The 26616-nt window shown below is 43.6% G+C and overlaps 1 protein-coding gene, 1 non-coding gene and 1 pseudogene across 3 annotated transcripts in view; 2 read left to right on the top strand and 1 right to left on the bottom strand.

Moving 5' to 3' along the window:
• JARID2 (jumonji and AT-rich interaction domain containing 2) overlaps positions 1–26616 on the top strand; it is a 290372-nt gene that overhangs the window by 2363 nt on the left and 261393 nt on the right. The window lies entirely within an intron of this gene.
• On the bottom strand, positions 17591–18457 carry LOC118677510 (annotated as a pseudogene).
• LOC118678002 lies at positions 25633–25759 on the top strand. Its single transcript, XR_004974695.1, has one exon. It is a non-coding gene; the product is annotated as a small nucleolar RNA SNORA54 (small nucleolar RNA).

Genomic DNA, 26616 nt, shown 5'->3' with positions numbered 1-26616 from the left:
GGTTCGGGGAGCTGAGCTCGTGCGCCGGACGAGCTCCAGACGGCTGTGAAGGGGAGGGCGTGTTGGGGTCGCGGCGGGCAGGGCCGGGGCTGGGCGCCGCGCGCGGCCTGTAGGGGGCGGGCTCGGGGGCTCGGGGCTCGGGGCTCGGGGCTCGGGGCTCGGGGCTCTTGGCTCCTGGCGGCCCTGGGCCGGCGGGCGGGGCGTGGGGACGGCGCGGCCTGCCGTGGGGGAGGGGTGGGAGCGTGCGGCCGCAGGGTGGGGGCGTGCCAGGAGGGGGCGGGGGCGCACAGCTGCAACGAGCGCCCCCCTACGGCGCGCGCAGCGGAGCCTGGCGGCGGCGGCCCGGCGGCTCCCTGCGGCCCTGTTCCAGCGCAGTCTTGAGAGCAACAGGTTAAGCCGGTGAGACGTCAGCGCGCCCCCTCCCTGTCCTCGGTTTTTCCCCCCTGCATCGCACCGGCCTCCCCTGCCTTCCTTCGCCCCCTCCTGCTGCCGATTCCCGGACGCTTCTAGCCGCGGTCTGTTGTCATTGTGACGTCACAAAGGGACGGGCCCGGGTGGAACCTCTTCCTCCTCCGTGACGTCAAAAGTCGGGTGGGAGGTTCCAGCGAGATGCGGCTGCGGGTGACGGGGGCCTCCCGCCGAGGTGGAGCGGGCCTGCCACTCCGGAGGAGGACGACGAGGAGGCGGGTGTGCTCAAGGAGGAGGTTGTGCTCAGCCTCTGCCTTCCGCCTCGAATGCAGCACTGCCCTCCAGGTGAGCGCTAGGAGCCTGTCGCCCTCAAACTAGTGCCCCCGCCTACCTGTGATTCTGACCCATTGAAGAGGTGGAGAGCAGGGAGATGGCTCCTTTCTGTCTGTCAGCAGATCTGCTGATGGTGTGGCATTACATACAACTGTGGTAGTTGGGTCTGCTCATTAATGCTTTAAATAAGCAAGGAAACCTAATTCAGAGAGAGCTTTGCTACATTTGTAGGAGGACCATGTTGTGGATTCAGCCGCCTTGTCATATTTGGCGTGTCTTCTCTGAAGGTGGTGGGATGCCTTTCTGGATGAGCACAGCAGCAACTGTTGCTCTTTCTGGTAGTCTTGCAATACCGTTGGGGGAGCCTCTGCTGTGCCAGCTCTATGCCTATTGAGTATTTTTTAGGGGGCCAGATGAGGGAAGACTTGTCATTGATACTGTGTGCTTGGAAGAGCAACTGGACTCTTAAGTCTTAAGATGTTCTGGGTTTAGTTCTTCAGAGCCAGATGAGAAGAGGCTCCCAATCTGAGTATTTACTTTTCTGTAAAATGGAAAAAGTAATACCTGCCTTTTTCACTTTACTTTCTCGGAGATTATGTGAGATGATGTGCATGAAAGATATAAAACAGTATGCTCTTTCTTTGTAAGGTGGCATTATTACTCAAGCTGGTGGAAGGCAGCACATTTCCTACAATTGGTCTCAAAAACCTTAGATGCCTGCTGTGTTGCCATTTAGTTTATTGCCTTAGCAGAGCAGAGTTTGGGGATGGGATTGTAGGTGGCAGGCAGGCTTTGGGAGAAATGATTGTTATAATTCATATTAAGTGACATCCCTGAGAAACTCATAAATTGCAGGGTAACCCTCTCTTAATTGTGCTGGGGACAACTTCCACTACAATACCTTAAATAACTAAAAACATTTGCCTTTCAAAGCCCCAGTCCTCTTGGACAATAAAAACAGTTGCAAGTTTTGCTCTATAGGTATTTTCTGCCCATCTATAATAATAAAAGCGTAATTAGACCTTCCGGACAAAGCCGGGGCTGCGAAGGTCCCGGGTGGCAGAGGGAAGCCCGGGTCCTGGGTGCTAGAGGGAAGCTGGTGCTGGCAGCTGGGAGAAGGAAGGCCTACTCTTGCATGAATTTCGTGCATCGGGCCTCTAGTCTCTCTATATAAAACCCTAATATTCAAATAGACCGAATGGCAGAACAATCTAACAACTGGACAACTGGTCGCTATGACGTGTGCTGACCACCTGGGGTCGCGTGGAACATCGCGGGCGTCGACAGCAGGCGGCGGAACACAGAACAGGATGGGTGTCAGCTGCGGCAGGATGGTGGAGCAGGGAGTGGGGACACCAGACCAAGGCGGGGCGCCGGTCGCTGTCATCAGGGTGAGCCTCTGCTGGTTACTGAAAATTCTTTGCTCCTGTGCACCGTAGTCCCACTTGGTGCTTGCACCTGCTGCCGGATGCCAGCCCCGCTTGCACCTGCTGCTGGTGCCCAGTGCTGGCCTGAATCACTCGGTGCTGTCAGTGGGTGCGAGTGGCAGCTGCTGGCCCCGATTCTCCCTGAGGGCTTCTCCACCTCCCCCTGCTCCTGAGGGGTAATTGGGGCAGCAGCCGCTGCTCACACCCGCTGACAGCATCGGCCTCCCTCACACCCACTGCTGTCACCGGCCCCAATTGCTCTATGCCATCAGTGGGTGCGAGCAGGGCTGGTGCTGTCAGTGTGTGGGAGCAGTGGCGGTGGGAGCGGGGCCGCCGGCAGACAGGGAGCCGGGGTGGGAGGGGCTGGGCGAGGGTGTGGAGGATGGGCTGAGACCCGCTCCTGTGCACACCGCAGCCTGGTGGCCCACAGTTCCTTTCAAGGTGCACGAATTTGTGCACTGGGCCCCTAGTAATACATATAATAATCAGACTTCAAAACCATGTAATTGGTGATTCTTTGTAGCAGGTATAAGTTTGAAATGAAAGTCTCTGCCACATGAGATATGATTCATGCAGTTAGCACAAAAACAAAGTACCAGTTTGATTTCCAGGACTGCTCAAGCAGAATTTGTACCACTACGCCATAAGTTCTAAGTATCTAATTTTCTGATTTAAAAGTGCAGTATGACTTAAAAAATGGGGGAATGTTTGTTATAAGACTCAATAGCAAGCCCTGACCGGTTTGACTCAGTGGCTAGAGCGTCAGCCTGAGGACTAAAGGGTCCCAGGTTCAATTCTGGTTCATACCTTGGTTGTGAGCACATCCCCAGTAGGGAGTGTGCAGGAAGCAGCTGACTCGATGTTTCTCTCTCATCGATGTTTCTAACTCTCTCCCTCTCCTTCTCCCTTCCTCTCTGTAAAAAATCAATAAAACATATTAAAAAAAAAGACAATAGCAGGATTTACTATAATTACAATTACGTAAAATTATAAAGAAAAAGGAAAGAAATACACCAAAATATAATGGTAGGATTTATGAGCCTTTCCTCCCCCCACCTTGTTTTACACCCAGTCAGTTTTTTACAGCTCTGGGGACCAAAAACTTGTACACATTATTTAATTGCTATGTTTTTCTTTTCATGGGCTGATCACATGATTTTCTCTTTGTCACATAAGTCTAGGGCAGAGGAACTTAGCAGCTATGATTAAGGAAGGAATACTGTAAAGATAAGAGTCCAAAGTGTGTCTCTGCAATTTGAAAGAAAAATAAGTTACGTCCAAATATAACCCAATTTCAGTTATTGTTATCTGGGTTATTATTTTACTGGAGAAGTATCTGATTTGTGTATCCCCATAGCCATTGGCTCAAATAGCCAACTAGAAGTATTTGGTACTTTGATGGTATAATGGCTGTTTCTTCTCTCATAGTTAGGTTAAACCAGTTCATGTTGCTGGGCTGAGGGCTACTGACTCACTTCCAAGTGCCTTGGAAATAACTCCAGTGTAATCTTATAGATTCCCTGCTCCAGAGGTTATTTTATTTTTTAAAATATATTTTTATTGATTTTAGAGAAAGAAAGGGAGAGAGAGAAATATCAATGAGAGAGATACATAGATTGGCTGTCTCCTGCACAACTCCCACTAGGGATTAAGCCTGAAACCTGGGCATGTGACCTGACCAGGAATTGAACCGGCAACCTCTTGGTGCATGGGGTGATGCTCAACCAACTGAGCCACACCGGCCAGGGCCTAAATGTTATTTTAAATTTACCTTCTTCAGAAAGAGAAAATCTTTTGGAGTATATTATAGGTGCCTGTTACATTCAAAATAGAACTGTTTCCTTTTCTTCCTTTCAAAGATGACATGGGAAAGTCATATTAAGCTTATAGTACATTAAAACACTTGGTAAAGGCTAAGCTGGAATATTTAAAAAAGTATTAAAATATGTTCTTACTGATTTCCGAGAGAGCAAAGGAGAGGGAGAGATGTAGAAACATAAGGATGAGAGAATCATCCATCAGGTGCCTCCTGCACGCCCCCTGCTGGGAATCAAGTCTGCAGTCTGTGCCCTGACTGGGAATGGAACTGTTACTGTCTGGTTTATAGGTTGATGCTCAACCACAGAGCGACACTGGCCTGGCTGCAGTATTTTTAATAAAGTGGTTTGTCCTTCAGTATGGTGGTCTCAAGACCCAGACTTGACATTTTTATATGAATGGTTAAAAAGTTTTGTAGTCTTAAGAAATTTAGACTTTGGAAATGTAATTGTACTGTTACTGGTCCACATGTAAGTTTCCCCCAGGATTACAGTAACAGCTTCTGCTAACCACTACCTCTCCAACCCACTTGCCCTGTTTGGCTGCAGAACATCCTGGCTGTGAAACTCTTAGCTAATGGGCAGCCTTGGGGTGTGTGTGTGTCTGTATCCCCTTTGGCTCCCACCCATAGAAAGCTTGCCAAGCGTCAGTTTGTTTCCAAATCTAGTTATTCCAGTTAGTCTTATTATTGCAATTACAGTTAAATATTATGTAATCCTTTGAATGTGTGTGAAAAGACAGTTGGTTTCTATGAAAACTTTAAGATGAATGATTTGGGAACACTTGACAAAAGTGACTTCTTAAAAAATAAGGCTGTTATATTAGACTAGAGGTCTGGTGCATGAAATTCATGCACGGGAGTGGGGGGGGGGGGTCCTTAAGTCCAGCCTGTGCCCTCTCGTATTCCGAAAGCCCTTGGGGATGTCCGACTGCCAGCTTAGGCCCGCTTGGGGAGCCTGGCTTCTGGCCGAGTGGTGCTCCCCCTGTGGGAGTACACTGACCACCAGGGGGCAGCTCCTGCGTTAAGTGTCTGCCCCCTCGTGGTCAGTGCACATCATAGTGACCAGTCATTCCACCATTTGGGCGATTTGCATATTAGCCTTTTATTATATAGGATGGGGGCCCAGCATTGAAAAGACTTGGGGAAAAATGTATTAAGAATTCTGCATGCACATTGCCATTGATTCCCTTTGAAGAACCAAACTTCATTTATCCCCACATTCCCTTCCCAAGAGAATAAAAGTACACTCGTGTGTTTAAGTTGAAATGTTTATATATGTATGGTACACTATTTTTTTTAAGGTTTTCTGCCAGACAGACTTTACATTAGCTAACCAACTTTGGTTCCTGTCACCTCTGATAAGAGTGCTTCCATTGTATTTAGTCTTAATCCCAAAACATTAAACTAGACACCCTATGTAGTTCATGCTTTGTAATATAGCTCCGAGTGGTCCTCTTGAGTTAATGTGTAATACTTTTACACTTGTGCTATTCACTGGCTAGTAGAGGGCCAAAAGATTAGTGACTTTACACCTAATTTATATGGAATTCAAAAGCTTGTATCTTGTAATCCAGCAACTTTCTTTTCTTAGTTAGGAGATACTGTTGAAGGTATGTTCTATTTCAAATCCTTAAGCCTACCTGTTAATGGAAATGAGACAAAGTGAATCTGTTTATTTATTTACTTAATTTATTTTTTAAATTTATTTTTTTAAATATGTTTTTATTGATTTCAGAGAGGAAGGGAGAGGGAGTGAGAGATAGAAACATCAGTGATGAGAGAGTATCATTAATCGGCTGCCTCCTGCATGCCCCCCACTGTGGAATCAAATTGTGAACTCCTGTGACCTCCCGGGTTCATAGGTCGATGCTCAACCACTGAGTCACACCGGCTCAGTGGTTGGAATCAATTACTTTTTTCTTTCCATCTTTCAGGTAGTTCTTCTCTTTATTCCTCTGACCACCCCTGCAAGCCTCAGTTGCTTTCCAGGCCCAGTCTTTGTGTCTCTGGTTCCTTTTTTCCCATAAACCTTTTCTTTCTTTCTTTTTCATTTTTTTATTGATTTCAGAGAGAGGAAGGGCGAGGAGAGGGAGAGAGGTATAGAAACATCAATGATAAGAGAGAATCGCTGGTTGACTGCATAAACTTTTTCCATACTTGTCTCATCATTGCACTCTTCCTTCATCCTAGGAGGTGGGAACTCTGATGGCTTTGGTTTTGATGTAGTATTGCTACTTGTCTACTTTTTTGTAGACAGTTTGAGTGAGATTTTTCTTATCCTTTTTACTAGTTTTTTATCTTTATTGGGGCTTTAGTCAACCTTATTAGCCTTCTGAGAGCGTCACGCTTTTTAAAAAGGGATTTTCCTTCATTTCTCATTCAGAGTAAAATCATTAAAAGTAGAGCAGAACCTTGTAGGAAGTGGGGCACTGGCTGGACACCCTGCTTCTCCTAGTCCAGTAATCCTGCCTCCTTCCAGGAGTTCCTGTTCCTATCTCTCCTTGCAGGTGGCTTTTATCTTTCTTGTTCTTGTAGGACGTCTGGGATGGGGACGGGCCTATGTTTTGTATATGGAGATCCTGTCCCAGAGGGTGAAGTGTAGGTGACCTGAGTGAGCAACTGGACTACAACCCTGGGCCTTGGGTGTCTGAGTTTCTTCCTATCACTGTGTGTCTTGTCACAGATGGTATTGTTCTGGTGAGAATGCTGCTCTCTCTCCTAGGGTTCTCTCTGCCATTTGAAGAAATGCCAGAAGAGCTTGGATTGTAGAAAACACTCTAGATGGCCACATAACACCCACCCCTCCTGAAAGAATCCTAAGTGAAGACCCCATCAGTTCTGAAAAACTATCCACATTTATTATTTCCTTATTAGTAAGTTCACATGAAAAAAAGAGGCTAAGACCATTTTACAGAAGAGAAAACTGATAGAAGCAAATAGATATTGGCCAGATAGTTAATGGCTGTAGCCCCTCAGAAGGTGAGAAAAGGCCATAATTTGGGCTCTGGCAGCTCCTGCAGAGTTTTTTTGCTTGAGAAAGTTGGGGAAGTTAAGGCAGTTTCTTGGCTTCCAGGAACAGAAGGAGTGTATCCATCTTGAGAGCATGTTTGTATTTGTTGTAATTTTTAAACACCAGTTGGTGGAGCTACCCTCTCGTCCCCAGCTGGCTGTCTCTTTGAGTCCTCATTGGAAAAAGAACTGAGATCCCATTACCCCTTGGGATACTTGTGTGCTCAGTATTTTTATAGGTGGCCACCACCCCACCCTCTCCCTTGTACCTGAGGGCCAGTGTAGGCTGCACCAGCTCTGCAGGCCTCTGAGAACCCATTTGATTTCGTAGGGCTGTAACAAATAGGCTTCAATACTTTTTCTGGCATTTGCATTGTTGCCTGTGACTTTGCTGCTTAGGGGACCATGGGGCACTGTGGGAAATCGTTTGCCCTCAGATCCTCGCCAGGGTCTGGGCCTTCCGGTAAACAAAGGCTGTCCAGATATGTTAATGAGGCAGCATGAGTAATGGGAACATTATACATAATTACTCACATATTCATAGGATGTGTGAGGGTGTTAGAAAAGGGAACCCTACTGGTAGAAATTCTTGAGAGCTGTTCTTGAGAGCTGGTGCAGCCTAAAAAGCCTAAATTGGATTTTAAGTTCTAATTTTGTAAGTCGGTCAGGCTCCACCACCCATGAAGAGGAAGACCAGTGAGCTTTGAAGTATTATCAACAGCAGTGTTTAGTTACCATGAATCCTAGAAGGTTAATAAACGAAATACAGTAGTCACATTTTTGCCCTTTCCTGCACATATTTCCTCCAATGCAACCAGGAATTCTTTTCCACCAATATTTTTTGGGGATGGGGGGAGGAGTGAGAGGAGTAGGTTTTGTGTGTCTGTTTCCCATCAGGAGACCCTCTGGTTTACTGGGACAGGAGCCCAGGTATGTAATGGTGGAGTCATCCAGAATGTGGGGGACCTTTTGGCACCCTGTGTTATTGCTCTCTTTTTACATCTGGGTGGTTCTTTCTCCATTATTTCCTAACCGCATTTTGGTTAGGGCTGCATCTACAATGGTTGAGTGTGTTATCTCTTGGTTCTCATTTCTGCCAGCTGTTAAAGTGTTTGGTGCCTGTGGGGGCAGAAACAGGTGCCAGGAGGAAATGAGAAGGGATTAGGACTGAGCATGTGTTTCTTGCATTTATTATTTCCATAGGTTTATAGAAAGGGGACTGAATGAATGTTTGTTCTGTTAAGCAGCAGTTGGATATAGACATTATTAAAACTTGGAGAGTTTTGTGCTTTATGTAGATGCCTTATTACTAGTGCATGGGCTTCAGAAATGTAATGCCTCAGATGTGAACAGACTTGTTTTGAATACAGGGTGGGGCAAAAGTAGGCTTATATTAGTAGTTGTTCCTATGGAAAATAATACAATAGTTAATAAGTAATAAACTCTCTGTTACATACCTACAACTGTAAACCTACTTTTATCCCACCCTTTTTATAGAGTACCTATGGGGTAATGGACAAGATTGGGAATATGAGCTGAGTTCAAGGTTTGGCCTCACAGTGCGTGTACTGGCTCTGTGACCCATAGCAAGGCACATAACCTTGCCGAGCTGCTTCCTCATTGGAAAACTTGTCACAGGCTTGTTGCTGGGAGAGCCAGCGAGATTTTTTTGATGTGAAAGCACTCCATAAACTGCATATTCCTACACAAATGCTTAATGTATTATTACACAGTTGGAAGTCACCAATCTGGAGACATCGGGCCTGCTGACAGCCTTCCTAGCTGACTCAGAAATAAATGAATCAATTGAATTCTGTACTTTGCCTCTATTTTGTGTGTGTGTGTGTGTGTGTGTGTGTGTGTGTAAATTTTTAAAAATTGATTTTCAGAGAGAGAGGAAGGGGGAGGGGGAGAGAGAAACATTGATTGATTGTTTCCCACACTAGCCCCAATGGGATGGAACCCACAACTGGGTATGTGCTTGACTGCGAATGAACCAGTGGCCCTTCGGTGCATGGGACAGTGCTCATCCAACGGAGCCACACTGACCAGGGCTGTACTTTGCCTCTTAATTAACCAAATGAATGGGCAAGATACTCTAAAATGCTTTTTGGGATATAGAACAAGGCTTTAAAGATTAGCAGGTGATGTAATCGCTTTCCACCCTTAAACTCTGTTTTTTTACTTTTTATTTTTCTTTATTGATTTGAGAGAGAGAGAGAGAGAAAAAGAGAGAGAGAGGAGAGAGGAGAGAGAAAGGGAGAGAAACATCGATTTGTTGTTCCACTTGTTTATGCACTCATTGGTTGATTCTTGTATGTGCCCTGACCGGGGATTGAACCCACAAGTTGGCATATCCGGACGACCTCTAACCAACTGAGCTACCGGGCCAGCGCCCCTTTGTTCATTATTGAATCTCTTCTGTATTATTCAACAGTTGACTTGCATACTTGTCTAGGGGAGAATTAGAAAGTGAGAATTAAGATTAGAGTGGCACTGAGTCTGCACAGAGATGTTTAAACTGGATCCTGGAGCAATAGTCCTTGGTATTGAAAATCTGATCATGATCCCTTCAGTGGCTCTCAGGGTCAAGTCTAAATCAGCTTTTATTGTCAGCACAGCGTAAAAAGTCCTTCTAGATCTATCTTGGGCCTATCCTGTCACCCATTTCAGTTCAGCTGAGCCCAGGCTCTTAGTCTTTTCATGTCCTGGTTCCTCAACTTGCTCACTGAACAGATTACCTGAAGAGCCCACCTCGCCTGTCTGAGGCCTAACTGGACAGCCTCTACCCCTTTCCCAAGTTAGGCAGAGCCAAGCTCCCTTTTTTTGTTGACCTGACTCCTCACATCTACCTCTAGGTACTGGAATTATTGTTTACATGTCTCTTACCTTATTAACCCCTCAAGAATAGGGGCTCAGTTTTATAAGTCGCCACACAGTTAAGGAATATTTGTTCAATTACGGGGTATTTAAAAAAATAGTGGCGCAAGGGGATTACTATGGATCTAGAAGAAAAAGATGAGCTTAACTAATGAGTTTTTTTTTTTTTTTTTTTTTTTTTAAATTGATGTGGGAGGGAGGAAGGGAGGGAAAGAGAAAAATGTGTCAGTACCTGAATCAAGTCCGCCACCTTTTGGTGTTCAGGATGACCTCCAACCAACTGAGCCACACAGCCTAGGGTTTAATCAGTTTTATAGCTGAGAAAGCCTGAGGTGTCTAGTACTGTTAGGTGACCTGCCTGAGATTGCATGTTTTATCAGTGACATACCAGGACATGAAATCCAGCCAAATACAGAAGGGCTGTGGACATCTCTTTCGGAGATGTTTCTTTCTGACAGGTGTATTCTCCGTAATTGCAGTAATTGATTGATTTTCACAGAAAAGTAAAAAGCTACGTGTAATCCTCATACCTAATTAGGCCAATTCATTTTTTTCCATTTTGCAAAAATTTATTTACTAGGGGCCTGGTGTATGGATTCATGCACCGGTGGGGTCTCTCGGCCTGGCCTGCACCCTCTTGCAATCCGGGGACCCCTCAGGGGATTTTGGACTGCTGGTTTCGGCCCAGTCCCCACAGGCCAGGCCGAAGGGACCCCCCACCAGTGCACAAATCCGTGCACCAGGCCTCTAGTATGCATATAAGATCTTTGGTTAATCTCTTCCTGCCCTCCCCTCTGCCACCTTCCCTCTTAGATTAATCAGTCTGTTCTATGTTTCCATGCCTGTATGTTGAGCGTCTGCCCCCTGGTGGTCAGTGGGTGTCCTAGGTTCTGGTCGAATCATCGAATGGTTGAACAGTAACTTAGGCTTTTATATATATAGATAGATAAGAAATCATTCAAATCAGGCAGCTTACACGAAGATAGAAAACCATGGTGACTGCACACCAGCATTCTTGTACTTGGAGAAAAATAGTTTATATATATGGGTTTATACTTAAGTGCTGTTCTGTTGTGTGCTTTTTGCATTTATGTCTTAGTTATTAAAATATGATTCTGCATCTGACTCTGTACCTGACAGTTTTCCTTGCCTTGTCTGATTTTGATGGCTTTTTCACAGTTTCGGGGCTGTTGTATAAAATCACCTGTGCAGTATGCTTTACCTGTGTCTTTTGGCACTTAATTCCAATTTACTGAGTGGAATTACTGACTCAGAAGTGCCTGTGTTTATGTTCAGAACCCTCTTACCACACTGCTTTCTTGGAGAAAGGCTGTACTAATTTATGGTCTCACAGGTAGTATGTGTGAAGCCAGAGGATTTGTTTGTTTGTTGGCTTTTAAAAACCAATACAAAAGCACTTGTAACGAGTTGTAAAGATGTCAGTAGAGTTTTACTTTAGTTTCTGTTTTCTTTCCTTGTCCTCTCAGAGCATTAAAACTAAATGAGATAAGATATGTGAAAGCGTTTTGTAAAGAAAATTGCCTTAAACACACAATGTGTTATTAGTCAGAATGCTTGTAGTAGCACAGGGAAGAAGAGAGTGTATAATTGTATAATTACATATTTTATATGTATGGAATACTTTTTTTGTGTGGGCATAATATACTTTAAGGTGACCCAGAATCTCATATGTGATTTTGGCCTCATTTGTGAGGGGTGGGGTTTGTATGGTTACAAAAGTTTCATTTGGCTCTGGCTTGGAAGACCATTAAATTAAATACCTCGGGTATATTCTGGTTGTTTGTTTCATGTACGTACTTATATATACCGCACCCCATTCCAAAAAGGAATTAAGGCCATAATGAGCAGTCATCCTTGGAGCAAATAATTTTTGCTTTGACCTGACTTAAGTTCACTTTCTAAATCCAAAAGGTGGCAACCAGATTAAAATATGGGCAGTGAGCAGTTGTGCTTCTCAACCCCGCAGTGTTTGGTCTGAGTAGCTTTTTGTTTTTAGCTTTGAAAAGTTGACCTAAAACTTAAATTAAAGGTGAGTTTTGTTAGGTAGTATTGGTATTGACATCCCGACAGAATTTTAATCTGAAAGAATTTTAAAGATGCATGAAAGTAATCCCCAGTGGTGATGACATACTCAAGTGGCAGAGATCAGATTTCTGTTTAAATGCCAATACAGTTTATCACTTTTTTCCATAGTGTAAGGGGCCATGGAGGATCTGGATTTAATAATGAAGTTCTTTTTTTAGTGGAGGCGATTGGTAGATGTTACAGCATGAGTCAGCGTTCTGTGTCTTTAAAAATGTTTTCAAATACTCATTCTATATCATAATCCTCAAAACTACTGTTAGAATTCCAGACCATTGTGGTTTAAACTTACCTGGAATCTGAAAGGTGGCTGGCTGACAGGGTGAATGGAAAACTCCTTTAAAATAAAGAACGCATTTGGCTTGCCTGATTGTCCCAGACTCTGGGCATATCTGAGCCATGGACCAAGGCTCCTGGTCAAGGGGTTGGGGAATACTTCTTTCAGTTCAATTGGACTCTACCCGCCTCCACAGGCCAGCTCAATATAAACAACATCAATTAGTCCTACAGAAATTCCTGCTACTGCTACAGACTTCAAAGCTTCATGTTATACCAAATTCTTGTCTAGATGAGAAGCACACTCTGTTGTACTTGTGATAAATCAGAACTCTAATGATGCTATTAAAGTGGGTTTTCTTATGACCCTGGTAAGCTGCAAAGCATGGGAGTTGGGGAGGATGAGTCTGATTTGGAAATATCTGAAGCTAAAAAGTGGTGTTTTTCTCTTCCTTCTAATTCTACTCCCTGCTCCAAATGAGTGATGTGATTGCTACTCCAACACTGACACGGCCTAAAATGAAACACATTTTCTACTCAACTGGCCTTTTTTCCTTTCCTCCTTCTATGAGACTTGCTGCAGTTGTCATGTTATTTCTTTCCAGAATTTATTGGAGCAGTAGGCAAAGCCTCGTGGGGGAGTATAAATGATGATTATAAAGAACAGTTTACCTAGTAAGGCCATTATTTTTGACTTGCAAAAGCTTTTACAGTCAAACATTGTTTGCTTACAGTTGTTTAATACAAACAAAGACCTTACTGGTACATATTGTAAGAGGAATTCTTTTTTGTATATAGAAGTCATCTCAGTAAAGAACAGAACACCTTGCCCAGGCATAACTGCTTGTTTCTCTGGACAGGCATTAGGTATAGGCCTGGGATGGTGCATCCCGGTCACTTTTGTTTTCTCCCATTAACAGCAAATAATCCTCTCTGCTGGGTGTTAACTTTTTTTTTTTTAATCCTTACCCAAGGATATTTTTTCCATTTATTTTATTATTATATGTATTTTTTGAGAGTGGAAGGGAGGTTGAAGGGGGGAAGGGGGAGAGAAAGAGAGAGAGAGAGAGAAAGAGAAAGAAACATCCACATGAGAGATACATCCCACATGTGCCCCAACCAGGGCTGGGAATCTAACTGCAACTGAGGTACATACCCTTCACCAGGAATCGAACCCACAGCCCTTTGGTCTGTGGACTGATGCTCTAACCCAGGGGTGGGCAAACTTTTTGACTCGAGGGCCACAATGGGTTCTTAAACTGGACCGGAGGGCCGGAACAAAAGCATGGATGGAGTGTTTGTGTGAACTAATATAAATTAAAAGTAAACATCATTACATAAAAGAGCACGGTCTTTTTTTTTTTTTAATTTTATTCATTTCAAACGTGCCGGATCCGGCCCGCGGGCCGTAGTTTGCCCACGGCTGCTCTAACCACTGAGCACCTGGCCAGAGCAAATGCTTTTTAAAGGTGTTAAGTAATACCTTAAAAAAGGTGATAAGCTTGCCTTTGGAGTTTTCTCCTTCTAACTGCTTTCTGCCCAATTTATGAATTCAAAGATAGATTTAAAACTAAGGGACTTGTATGAGTTGGTGGTGACACTGAATAAATATGTTTAAATGGTTGATTCTCGTGCATTTAAAGCTCACACTATAGCTTTAGGGAAATAGGAAGGCTAAAGTTGCAGTTTTTATTTTTTGGGAAATTAAAGTTCACCCTCATGGCATGGAACTTTACAGCCTAACTAATAGTATATATATTCTTGGTATGTATCCTTTCTGCCGTATCTTTAGCAAAGTGTCAGTTCTTTTAGCCTTTTTTTAAAAAAAACTTCTTATATCCCCAATTTATTCCAGTCCTTTCGGAAGTTCAACTATTTTTCTTTCCATGTTTCAGTGGTAGTTCAAGACAAAAGGCAATTTAGGCATCTCAGTCTTTCCCTGAGTGACTTTGGATGCAAATACAATTTTTTTCCTCTTAACAATTCAATGGTTTTTAGTATATTTAGAGTTGTGTAATCATCGTCACCATTCATTTTAGAACATTTTTATCACCTAAAAAAGAAACTCCACACCCGTTGGCAGTCACTTCTCATTTCATCCTAGTTCCCCCAGTCTCTGACAACCACTAATTTACTTTCTGCTCTATGAATTTGCCTGTATTAGACACTTCATATAAATTGAATTATACAATAGGTAGCTTTTTGTGACTAGCTTCTTTCACTTAGCATGTTTTCAGGGTTTGTTTATGTTGTATCACATATCAGTACTTCATTCCTTTTTATGGCCGAATAATATTTCATTGTATGGACATACCATGTTTTGCTTATCCATTCATTAACTGATGGACATGTGGGTTTGTTTCCACCTAATGCTCCTATGAGTATTTATGTATACGTTTTTGTGAGGTTGCGCTACTCTAGAAATACCTTGAATTATAAAATTGTGCACATGCATTATTACTGAATTTATTTACCGCTGTTTTACTAACCTGCTAAGCTGTTACTCTCAGCTTTTGTTTTTGAGCCTCCTCTGTTCGGTTCAGCAGTGCCATATTGAATCCTCTGCTTCTGGGGCAGTTGCCTTGCCTCAGATTCTCATTTTCCTCCCTGCCTGACTCGCCCTCTTCACTATGTGTGTGGGTGCCCAAGAGTGGTCTTATTTCTTCTGTCCTTCTGTACACTGTAAACACTGTTTCTGCACAGTTATGCTGGAACCAGATGCTCCATTTGTTTAAGTGTGAAAAAAAGGTGGGACTTTGAATTTCATCATGGGGTGAGTTACTTTTTGTTGGTACTCAGGTGTTTTTGGCTGTAGTTGTGGGTCTTCAGAAGCATCTTCGCACAGCATTTACCACATAGTTTTGGGAGAGGTAGAGTTTAAAATGCTGGCTCCTCTGGTAGTGCAGAGAAGGACGAGGAACTATTTTCCTGCTTCAGTTTTTTTTTTTTTAACTTTCTTATGGTTAGCTATGTTGTCATTCTTTGGCAAAGCACTATGAGGAATAGAACTATCTACCTAGAAATTCTCCCTGATTTTCATGCTCCCTCCAAACCTGCTTTACCTAAATGAAAAAATACTTAAAAAAAAAAGGCCATTCATAGTGAATTCTTTTAAGAAATGGAATTCTTTTAAGGAGGAGGGATGGTGCCATCTTTTCTTTTCTTTTCCTTTTTTTTTTTTTTTAGACTATTAATGTTTGGTATTTTGGTTGGTATTATTTGCTTTTTTAAAAAAATATATTTTATTGGCTTTTACAGAGAGGAAGGGAGAGGGATAGAGAGTTAGAAACATCAATGAGAGAGAAACATCGATCAGCTGCCTCCTGCACACCCCCAACTGGGGATCAAGCCCGCAACCAAGGTACATGCCCTTTATTGGAATCGACCCTTCAGTCCACAGGCTGGTGCTCTGTCCATTGAGCCAAACCAGTTAGGGCCCATGTTTTCTTTTGATTTTTCTGATTTTTACCAGATTTATTTCCCCAAGTTGGTGTGAAATTGTTGAGATGAGATTGGCTTCTTGTTTGAGTCAGGCACTGTTTGCTAATTTTTAAGTGTTCAGGGAAAGTGTGCAGCAGTAGAAGCTGGGTGTTGAAAAACTCAGGTGGCCTGAGGGTGCCCCAAAGCCTTTAGAGAAGTGGGGGTGCATCTCTGCATCTCTGGGAGGAGTGAACATCTTGGTGTGGATGTCTGGGCCTTTTCTCGAGGTTCCTGGTGTGTCTGTCAGCATTTGGAATCTTATTTATTACAGAGTGCTCTCAAGTTCAGTGTAAAAAAATGTCCTTCCCAATGATATTAATCATGCTTTGTCAAACTCCAGTTTTTCAAGTACAGCATTCTGTTCCAAATTGACTCTTGTGCTTAGGTCATGGATTTGGCTTACCTAATGGGGAGTTATATTCCATATTTTTTCTGTAGTGGTCAAATAACCAGGAAGTTTCAAGGTTACATACCTTCTTCAATTTTGGAAGGTAGATGTGAGTGAGTGAGTGCGTATGCGTGCATGTGTGTATGAATAAGGAGGAGTTACTGTTTTAAACTTTGCATTGTTTCACTGGAAATCTGTGTTCTGCCGAGCTTTGTGTGTTGTACCTATAACCTGTACACATACTTGTGCTTTTTCAAAAGCAGATGCCGTATACCTCCTACTAAAATTGCTTATTAGAGCTAATTTTAAAAATTGAGTTAGAACTGCCCAATAATGTAATGCAGGATATTTCCCAATAATGCCTAGGTTAACAATGATAGTCTTGCTGTATTGTGCAAAAAAGGCTTCTGTTCAGACCCAGCTGGGTTTCAGGCTTAATTCATTGCTCTATGGTGGGATCACCACAGCTGCTGTGGGGCCTTTACAAATGCAAAAAAGCTGTCAGTGTTTGTTTCATCAGCTGCATAAGTGATGAGGCCAAGTTGAGGAATCCATTCCAGTGCGTATTGTGCAGGCTGTAGCCATTATTGTTTACAGAATTAGTGTGTTGGAGCTTTAAAATAGTTGGCACATCGACCGTCCTTTAAAAACACAAGACTAAGGAGCAGGACCATTTGGTTGTTCTTATAATGTTGGCTGAATGCAGCCAGTCCTTGTCTTTAACAGTCACTGATCCAGTCTGTGTTGAGGGACTGACCCTCTTTTGGACAAGGTGGGGGCTCTGAAATCTTGTCTCTTTAGTTCTGCATCTCAAAATGTAGGTTTGCATTCATTCTTTTAGTAAGTTTTTCAGAGTTCCATAATTGTAATTGAATTTTAAAGCCTTAATCATCCTCCCTGCTCCAAATAAATATGGGATTGTCAGCTGGGACTCCAAATAGCTGTACAGTAACATTCTGGATTCAGTGCTATGGGACTTATTTTGTGAAGTGATATTGCTTTGGGAATTGCCTTCATTTCTACCCATGGAGACAGACAGAGGTTAAGGCTACTTCTTGGCTGCAGAAAGACCCTCTGGACAGGTCACTTTCCAATCAATTAGTGGGTGTCCCTGCAGGGCCCATCAGTGGCTGTTGACCTGGGATAGCCATGGCAGCATGTCCAGTCTCTTTTGGGCTGGACACTCATGTGTTTGGGACCTGTATCCATGGTCTTTTGCTGGATAGTGTGGAATTGTCCCAGCCCTCCTTTTATTTTAATGTGATTTATTTCCAGCCCCCTTCTCAGCTTCAGGGGTCTTTCTGAAAGTCATGCTTCATGGAAGCTGGAGGGCACTGGTGGAGGCCGGTCTGTACAGGGTTGTTTTTTTTTTTGGGGGGGGGGGGAGGGTCAAACAGTGTTTATTGAATGTAAAGTAACCCCAGCCCCGTGGGGAAGAAAGTTCCAAGGAGAACAGAATGATACAGATTAAATACCCACCTGTGCATTCACACACACACACATAGATCCAAACTCTAACAGTGACAAATCAAACACTTGCTTCCTCCAGCCTAAGTGATGGCTGTTAGGAGGTGGTTCAGAGGTGGTGCTCCAGAATGGGTTTTAATAGCAGCATCCTGTCCCACCCTGCCCTGCCCCAGAGAGCTGGGGTTCCTGGGAGGTAGGTGGCAACTCTTCCCTACTCTGCCGCAGACGCTCCTTGGCTCGGATCTTATTCATAGCCTCTTCAATGGAGCATGTGTCCTGTCCCTCTTTTTGGCCACGGGCACACAGCCATAGGTCTTGTTGGCCTGTAGCATATGGGCTGTATCCTTGGTTGCCCCCTTGCCTATAAGGTGGCTGTTCTTGTCCTTGTAGTCACCTGTGGGGCTCACCATCACAGGTTCCTGCTGAACTGCCTCCACCTCCTGCCTCTGGGCCAACTCCTTCACCTTCCGTTTCTCCTCAGCCTTCTGGGGGTCCCACTCCTCTCCATGATGGTAGGAGTCCAGCTTTTCATCTGAGGGTGCACACTCCTTTTTGAAGATCATGACATAGCAACATTCATCACCTTCTCTGAAGGATGTCAGGCCAGCCACTTCCACCACATTGTATAGTGTGCTTCTCTCTGTCTTGTTCATCAGCTGAAACTTTTTCTTGATCTGCCCACTGTCTTGGATGAAATCGGACACCTCTTTCTCCATCCTTTTACGGAACTCCACTTTTTGTTGTTTCTCTTGCTCCTGTAGTTTCTTCAGGTGGGCAGCCTGCTCTCGGCCCTGCGCCGAGTTTCCTGGTCGCTGAGGCTGGTGGCTTTTCCATGGAGCTCAGGATGGAGCCCAGTAGGTCCGCCATCTTGGGAGTGACAGAGACGGGCTGTACAGGTTTTAAAAGTGGAGCTTGTCAAGTCTCTCAGCCAACGGGGGTGAATAATGGTGTTTCCTTCCTCCCAGCTGGAAAAGTCCCAAAGCGCTCTACCATGTTCATGAAAAAGATGGCACAAGGTGCAGGTTCTCCAAATTATAGGTCAGTACTGATTAGATTTATCTGAAATATCTGCCACATATACTCTTATTAATTCCTTTATGTCTCCTTGTTTTACCCTACAAAGCATCTGGAGCCCAAGAGGACAAATGAGTCCAGTGGATCCCATGTGGTGTTTGTGCTGATTAAGCAGAATTTGGAGATTCTTCTGCATCTCTTCTTTTTTTTTTTTTTTTTTAAATATATTTTATTGATTTTTTACAGAGAGGAAGGGAGAGAGATAGAGAGTTAGAAACATCGATGAGAGAGGAACATCGATCAGCTGCCTCCTGCACATCTCCTAGTGGGGATGTGCCCGCAACCCAGGTACATGCCCTTGACCGGAATCGAACCCGGGACCCTTCAGTCCGCAGGCCAACGCTCTATCCACTGAGCCAAACCGGTTTCGGCCTTCTGCGTCTCTTTTAAAGAGCTCTTTTGAGGGGAGAGAATGGTCTCTTGACAAGTATATTTTACTTCTTTCTTATAGTGAACTTTCAACAGAGAACAAATACAAATATCAGTTTAGACTTTTTACTTCCTTCTTGACACCATCCCATTATCATCACACACTCACCCTGGAATAGAAGCCATGAACAGGGAAATAGCAGAGAGCGAGCTTCACATCCCCCCCCCCCCCCCCCCCCCCGAGAAAGACTAATTTGCAGGGGCTCAGACGGAAACAGCAGTTTCATGGTCATTGTTCCCCACCTAGTAGTGCTTGGTTGTGCTTCAGGAAACCCCATTGCCCAACCTACTTCTCCTGGCTAGGGTGTTGTATATTTTGAGCTTTAGGAATCTTTTATCAAAGCTGCTTCTGCTTTTATTGAGTTATCTTAAAGCAAAAACGTGTTCTTAATTTTAGTTTGTTTGAAAGCACTGTATTCTCAGTGTTTTAAAAACAGTTATGTGAATACATATGCAAGGAAGTATGTGTGGGCATGCACGTGGTGTGTGTGTGTGTGTGTGTGTGTGTGTGTGTGTTTGTGTTTGTTCATTCACGTGAACGTCACTTCATGACCCCCAGAGACTTACTGTTGTAAATAAGGACTTACTGCTCTAAATAAGGATGGCAGCTGGCCACTGAGTGTCCACCCTGCAACTTCCCAGCTGAGTGCCTGGAAGATCACTGAGCCTCATCTAAGGGCAGCCTCAGTGTTCTCCACTGTAAAATAGGATGTAGGTGTCCCACTGAGCAAAGAGGAGGGGTTTAATAAGTGTGCCCCCTACATGATAGGCATTCCCTTCCACCTGCATATATCAGTGTCTCTTTCTTAAGCTGCTTTGAGGGAGAGTTTGGATTATACAGACACATTACAACTTGCTGGATAGCAAACTATTAATCCAGTTGCTCTCCTTTGACTGTAAGGAGAGATGATGAGCTGAACACTCTGAACATAAAAATGTGTCCACAGAGAGCCTGAGCTTCCTAGAGTGTCATTCTCCTGACCTCAGTGTCCTGTACCCATTAACAAAACAAGACAAAACAAAACAAAACGAAACGAAACACAAACATGGGGGAGCAGCTCACTAGCATTCGATGTAGAACCAAGTGCCTTCTCCCACATAGACACAGAAGTGGTTGGCTTAGAAATCTGCTTGAAGGGAAGCAAAAGGCCGGGGGATGCCAGCAACTAGGAAATCCTAATCAACTGTAAGTGTGTCAGTTGTGAAATAGTCCAGGTAGAAAATTGTTCTTAGGGTCAGGTTTCAAATGATAGTAAAATGGAAACAGACTTGGAATACTCTGAGTGCGGAACACACTGGTTCTGGTGAGCTTTCTGGTTATTGTTTCAGCCCATGCTGTTGAAATTCTTTTTTTGTTGTTGTTGAAATTCTTTGTGGGAGGACATTTCATTGGCTCTCCTGTCTTCAAAAGTCTATTGTGACGTAGGAAGGGGATTTTATTCTAATCTCATTACTGAGGACCTTCGAGGGTCTCCCAGCTGTTAGTCTAACATTTCTTTGTTATTGTACAATCATCTAGATATGAGATAGGACTGTTATTGGGCTGTGTGCATACTCATCCCTGGAGGGCTATGTATTTCACCTACATTCCTGAGGATGATGTTGTGTTGTTACTTGGGGCCCTGGGAATAAGCTCTATTCATTGGAGGATTCAGCAGGAGGAAAGTTGGTTCCATGGAGCGCACATTGACATAGCCTTCCAGAATGCTAGTGAGTCAGAACTTAACGCCAGAGTTCTAGTATAAATGAATCAGTCATTTATACTCTGGCCGTAGTGAGGATATGGCCTGCTCCTCTCCCCCCATCTCTTGGTGGCCAGGGGGGGATGGATGGTGGGTGATAATGAAACCTTTGCTCCTAACTGCCTACCTGCTTACTGGAAATTGTGAGAAGGGGTGGTGACCACTACTTTTTTTTCCCTTCTCTGCAAAGCCCATTACCATAACCAATACAGAAATTTAAAATAGTATCTCCAAACCCTCTCAGATGGTGCATTTGACCTGAATTAGTTTTTCATAATGGCATAGCTAGATTTTCCCACATAAGCGCTTTAACAACACAACCAAAAAGCTCATTTTTGAGCTTTTGCTATTGTTGACAATGGTTATCTTGCTGCTGCTAATAGAAACTAAAAAGTTCATTTGCCAAAATGATTGTCATTTCCTTCTTAGAAGTGCAGCTTAACTCCAGGACTTCATTTAGTCAAGGGAAAATGGTTGCTACCTCCTTGTTAAGCTTCCTTCCATTATCCATTTGTGACAGAATAACTGTTGGGGAGGCCTGGGGAGATGGGAGTAAAATAAAGGAACCTCGAAGCAGTAGTTCTGCAGAATATGTACCTCTGTCTGCAAGCCTGTATGGAAAGGACGGTGGCTTTAGAAAGGGGGTAAAGTGGGAGGGGGTAGCAATCGATGAAGCATGACAGCCTCCAAAGGCTCCTGGGACTTAAAAACAAAAAAGGAAGCCTTTTGCAGATCTTTCCCTTGCATATGTCTTCCTCTCCACCCTCCATTCTCCCTTGCTGTTTTGTAAATCTCCCAGTTGGAAATTTTTTAGCATGGGAGAGCTTCTTCCTGTGCTTCAGTTGGCAGGATGCTCAAACACAGCTGCAAAGAATTTGCTTCCCCTTTTCACAGCATCTCTCATTTAAAAGCATTAGTGGGACTACAAAACAAAATTAAAACTTGAGGATTTTTCAGAAGTGGACGCCAACTTTAATTAAAGTCGAGGAAGTTCAGAGCTATAACTCTTTTGTCAAATCTTTTAAAGTCAAGGCATGTGCCAGTGGCAGGCAAGGTGGAAAGTGCCAGCAGCTGTTCCCGGTGAGGAGATTTAAGGCTCCTTGTCTGGTTTGTTCTTGGGAATATCCTAGAGTTTATCAAAACACGTGCTGAGCCAACATCTCTTGGTGGCCTCAAAATGGTTGCCGCTTTGTTAGCTGGTTGCTTCCTTGTTGAAGGAGAAAAGTCCTTATAATAAGCTTTCTGTCTCCTCCCAACCCGCACTCCGTGCTCCACCCCCAACCCCTGACCAAGCCACTGGGCTGTAAAACTTCTTATCTAAAACGTGCAGGTTCTGACTTGATAACTGACTTCTTATATTGGCATTTTAATCTTCTAGTGCACTTTGGAGATACCCCCTGAACATTTGGGTGATTAACTGGCTTCTTGTTATTGGATGTTCACAAAAATCTGCTCTGGATCTGTAGGAAAATGCTCTCTGTTGTTCGGGCAGCATTTATGTACAGCATTTATGTTTTCACTGATGAATAGACCAGTGTCCGGTCTGGGTCCAGAAATGAACTATTGTCACTTCAGACCTGGATTGTCAGCAGAAAGGGTGCTTATATGATTTACCTCACATATTGGAGATAGGTAAATTTAATATTCTGTGACATGACCTTAAATTGAGTTTTGCAAGGAGATTGATTAAGCTTCATCTCAACCTTTTCACTTTTTCCCCCGAGAAGTTATATAGAAGTGTGTGTGTGTGTGTGGTTTTATTGTTTTTTTTTAACACTAGGAATATTTAAAAGGGAATTATACTCATTCCTTAGTACTTCTGTAGATATAGCATTTCTTTCTTCAGACAGAGGAAATAGTTTCCTCAGGATGTTGGGGATTTGTGTATTTGGTCCTAATCATTTGTTAGGTAGTCTGAATATCTCTTCATTTCACAGGAATTGATATTTTAAGAAGCTGAATGGTTTTGAGTCCTGTCAAGCTAATAGGTTGTACAGCTAGAAATTGAAAGGTAACTTTGGACTTGATAGTGACTGTGTTATAGAGGCATTGGGTTCTGGTTTGGGTTTTTGTTCTGCATGTAACTTACTTTGCCTTTCCACAGTCGAGTTTTCCTTAGTTGTGAAGTTGTGTATGATTGGAACATGATTTTTGTCTTCCTAGACTTCCCTTTTTTGGCAGCCTGACTTCTCTTTTACTTTATTCAGTTTTAATTATACACATATATATTATCTACTTTATATATTCCAATTATCTATACTAGGTGTACCGGTTAATAATGCAGATTTTTTTCAATAGATGGAGTTACACATATGTTGATATATATGTGATTTGATATGTATGCTATTTTGTTGTGTTGACAACAAGCTTCAAAACTTCATATGTCAAATTTTCTGAAGGTGTTAACATCATACACTTAAAAATGTCGAATTTCGTGCCGGAAAAAAAGAGCATTTGCGGGAAGTTTTAATTTATTAGTTTATTTTGAAGAAAAGTGCTGCTGAATACTTCAGGAAGCTTATGGTGAACATGCTCCAGCTCAAGATACTTGTGACCGCTGGTTTAAATGCTTTAAAAGTGATGATTTCGATGTGAAAGACAAAGAACGTCCAGGTCAACTGAAAAAATTTGAAGACTAACAATTACAAGCATTATAGGATGAAGATGCATGTCAAACTCAAAAACAACTTGCAGAAAGATTAAACGTTGCTCAGCAGACAATTTCCGATCGTTTACAAGCAATGGGAAAGATTTTAAAGGAAGGAAGTGGGTGCCACATCAGCTGAACGAAAGACAAGTGGAAAACCGAAAGTCAATAAAATGTTGCTTCAACAGGACGAAAGAAAGTCTTTTTTGCATCTAATTGTGACTGGCGATGAAAAGTGGATTTATTTGGAGAATCCCAAATGCACTAAATCATGGGTTGATCCAGGTCAGCATCGACTTCAAGGCCAAATCACTTCAGAAAGAGGACAATGCTCTGCGTTTGGTGGGATCAGGAAGGTGTGGCGTATTATGAGCTTCTAAAACCAGGTGAAACTGTTAATACTAATTGCTACCAACAACAAATAATCAATTTGAACCACGCTTTGATCGTGAAATGACCAGAATGTGCCAGAAGACACGGCAAAGTAATTTTGCTTCATGATGACGCACCATCACACACTTTAAAACCAGTTAAAGACATCTTAAAAGATCTTGCCTGGGAAGTATTAACCCACCCACTGTATTCACCAGATCTTGCTCCTTCAGATTACCACTTGTTCCAATCGATGGAACATGCACTTTCTGAGCAGCAGTTCAAAACATACAAAGAAGTGGAAAATTGGGTCTCTGAATGGTTTGCCTCCACAAATTACTTGAAAGATGGGGGAAATGTGAATGCTGATGATGTTAGTGATGGACATTACTTTTAATAAAGCACTTTTGATGTTTCTCTTGAAATTATTGTGTTTTCTTTGATTATAAAATCTGCATTATTAACCGATACACCTAGTGTAATCCTCACCCAAGGATATTTTTTCATTGACTTTTAGGAAGAGTGGAAGAGAGAGGGAAAGACAGAGAGAAACATCAATTGGTTGCCTCCTGCATGAGCCCCGACCAGAGACCAGGCCGGGGAGGAGCCAGCAACCAAGGTACGTGACCTTGACTGGAATCGAAACCGGGACCCTTTGGTCCAGCGATCGCCACCCAGTGACCCGAACGGCAGAATGACCGGAATGACCGGTCACTATGACGGGCACTGTGGCAGCCAGCCATCCTGATCCTGGCCCCGATTGGCCCCCTCCAATCACCTGCAGGCCCTTCCCCCTGCCAGCCCTCCCCTGGCTGCCCCCTCCCCCCCGGATATGCTGGCCCCCCATAGGTCCTGATGGGGGGAGGCCCAGCTGGCCAACCTCCCAGGGTCCTTCCGGTCGGCCAGCTGGCTGGCCCCCCGATAGGCCTTGATCGCTGGCCAGGCTGAGGGACCCCACCTGTGCACGAATTCATACACCAGGCCTCTAGTATGCATATATTTTACTCTAGTGGTGTGGAAGGACATGAAGAGGGAAATCCAGGATTGAGACCAAATATGAGGGTTTTAGACCAGTGATAGGAATTGCACAGGGATTGTGTTAAAGGGGATCTTCTCATTCAGCAGTCAGAGGTGGGGCCTGAGATTCTGTATTTCTCCCAGTCTCTCTGGGGATCTTCCTGTATCAAGCAAGGGTTTAGGACTAATTTTATTCTTGTGGGTAGTTCGTGCAGTGGTTCTCTTCCTCTTCTCATGTCTTTGTTCTAACATGAGTAGCTTCATTACCAAAGATCTCCTCTACCAAAAAATTTCTGAACTACCAGAGACTGAAGATCATGGTAGTCATTCTCCCACAATTGAATGATGTTTAAAAACAGTGATGGGCCCTAGCCGGTTTGGCTCAGTGGATAGAGCGTTGGCCTTTGGACCAAAGCAGCGGTCGCCAACCTTTCAGATCTCAGGGACCACCGGTTGGCGACCGCTGCTCCAAAGGTTTCCTTAAACCAGCGGTTGCCAAACTTTTGGACCTCACAGACCACTGGTTGGCGATCGCTGGACCAAAGGGTCCCGGTTTCAATTCCAGTCAAGGGCACGTACCTTGGTTGCTGGCTCCTCCCTGGCCTGGTCTCTGGTCGGGGCTCATGCTGGAGGCAAACAATTGATGTTTCTCTCTGTCTTTCCCTCTCTCTTCCACTCTTCCTAAAAGTCAATGAAAAAATATCCTTGGGTGAGGATTAACAACAAAAAAGTTAAAAAAATAAAATAAAAACAGTGATGGGAAGCACTGTTCGTGACCTGTTAATCTTGCTGTGGCTGACGGGTTCCATTCCAGTGCTACAGCAGTCCCAGTGAACCGTGATTGACTGACTGACTGGTGGCTCTCAGTTTCAGGTCTTGGAGACAAGCATAGGGCGGGGGGAGGGCGGATAACACAACAGCCATGATGGGGTTGTAAAACCTAAGCAGTGCTTGAAGAAACCTCTTTTGGCCCAGTGTCTTGAATGCTCCTCTCTGAGGACCATTCACTTCTTATTCTGGAAGGAAGCCTGGTGTTGTTTCCTTACAGACAACTAGTTATAATGCACTGTCTGTATAGTGTTATACAATTCCTCAAACTCTGTCATGTCTCATTTGGTAAACACAGGGCAGTCACAGGAATTTCTGTGTAGAGTCCTTGCTGTCTTGCTGGTTTCTATCCAGAACTCATGTTGAAATGATGAGTTTATGCTTGTATGTTTTTTAAAAAAAGGAAAGCTCTCTATTGGAGTACTTTGATCAAAAACATACCTAAAAATAAATGTTTTATGTACAGTATTTTACCTATTCAGGTCTAACCACAACTCTGTGATGTGGGCATTTTTTCCCAATTGCAGTTGAGGAAACAAGGCTATTCAAATCTCCCCCCTCAGCTGAGATTTGACTCCTAATCCTGTTTCACTTTGAAGGTTTGTGCTGTCTTCCCCATCTTGGCAGGAGTACTGCCTCCAGGTTCTGCAGCCAGATCCCTGGGCTTCAATTATGATTCTTGTCATTTACTTGATCTCCTAATTTACTTAATCTCTCTGTGTCTCAGTTTCCTTATCTGTTAAATGGGGGGCCTAAGTTTAGTATCTGTGCCAAATAATTTGGAATGTCTGGCACTTCCTGTGCATTTGATTTCTATTGCGATTTTATTGCTACATGTCACTGAATTTATAAACCCAGCTCCCCCTTGGTCCCACCTCCTACTAATGTTTTGAAAAATTATTCTCCCAAGTGTTAAA

The sequence above is a fragment of the Myotis myotis genome, unplaced genomic scaffold (genome assembly GCF_014108235.1).
Source record: "Myotis myotis isolate mMyoMyo1 unplaced genomic scaffold, mMyoMyo1.p scaffold_m19_p_2, whole genome shotgun sequence".
In the NCBI taxonomy this organism is placed as follows: Eukaryota; Metazoa; Chordata; class Mammalia; order Chiroptera; family Vespertilionidae; genus Myotis; species Myotis myotis.
This window is presented reverse-complemented; position numbering and strand designations above follow the sequence as displayed.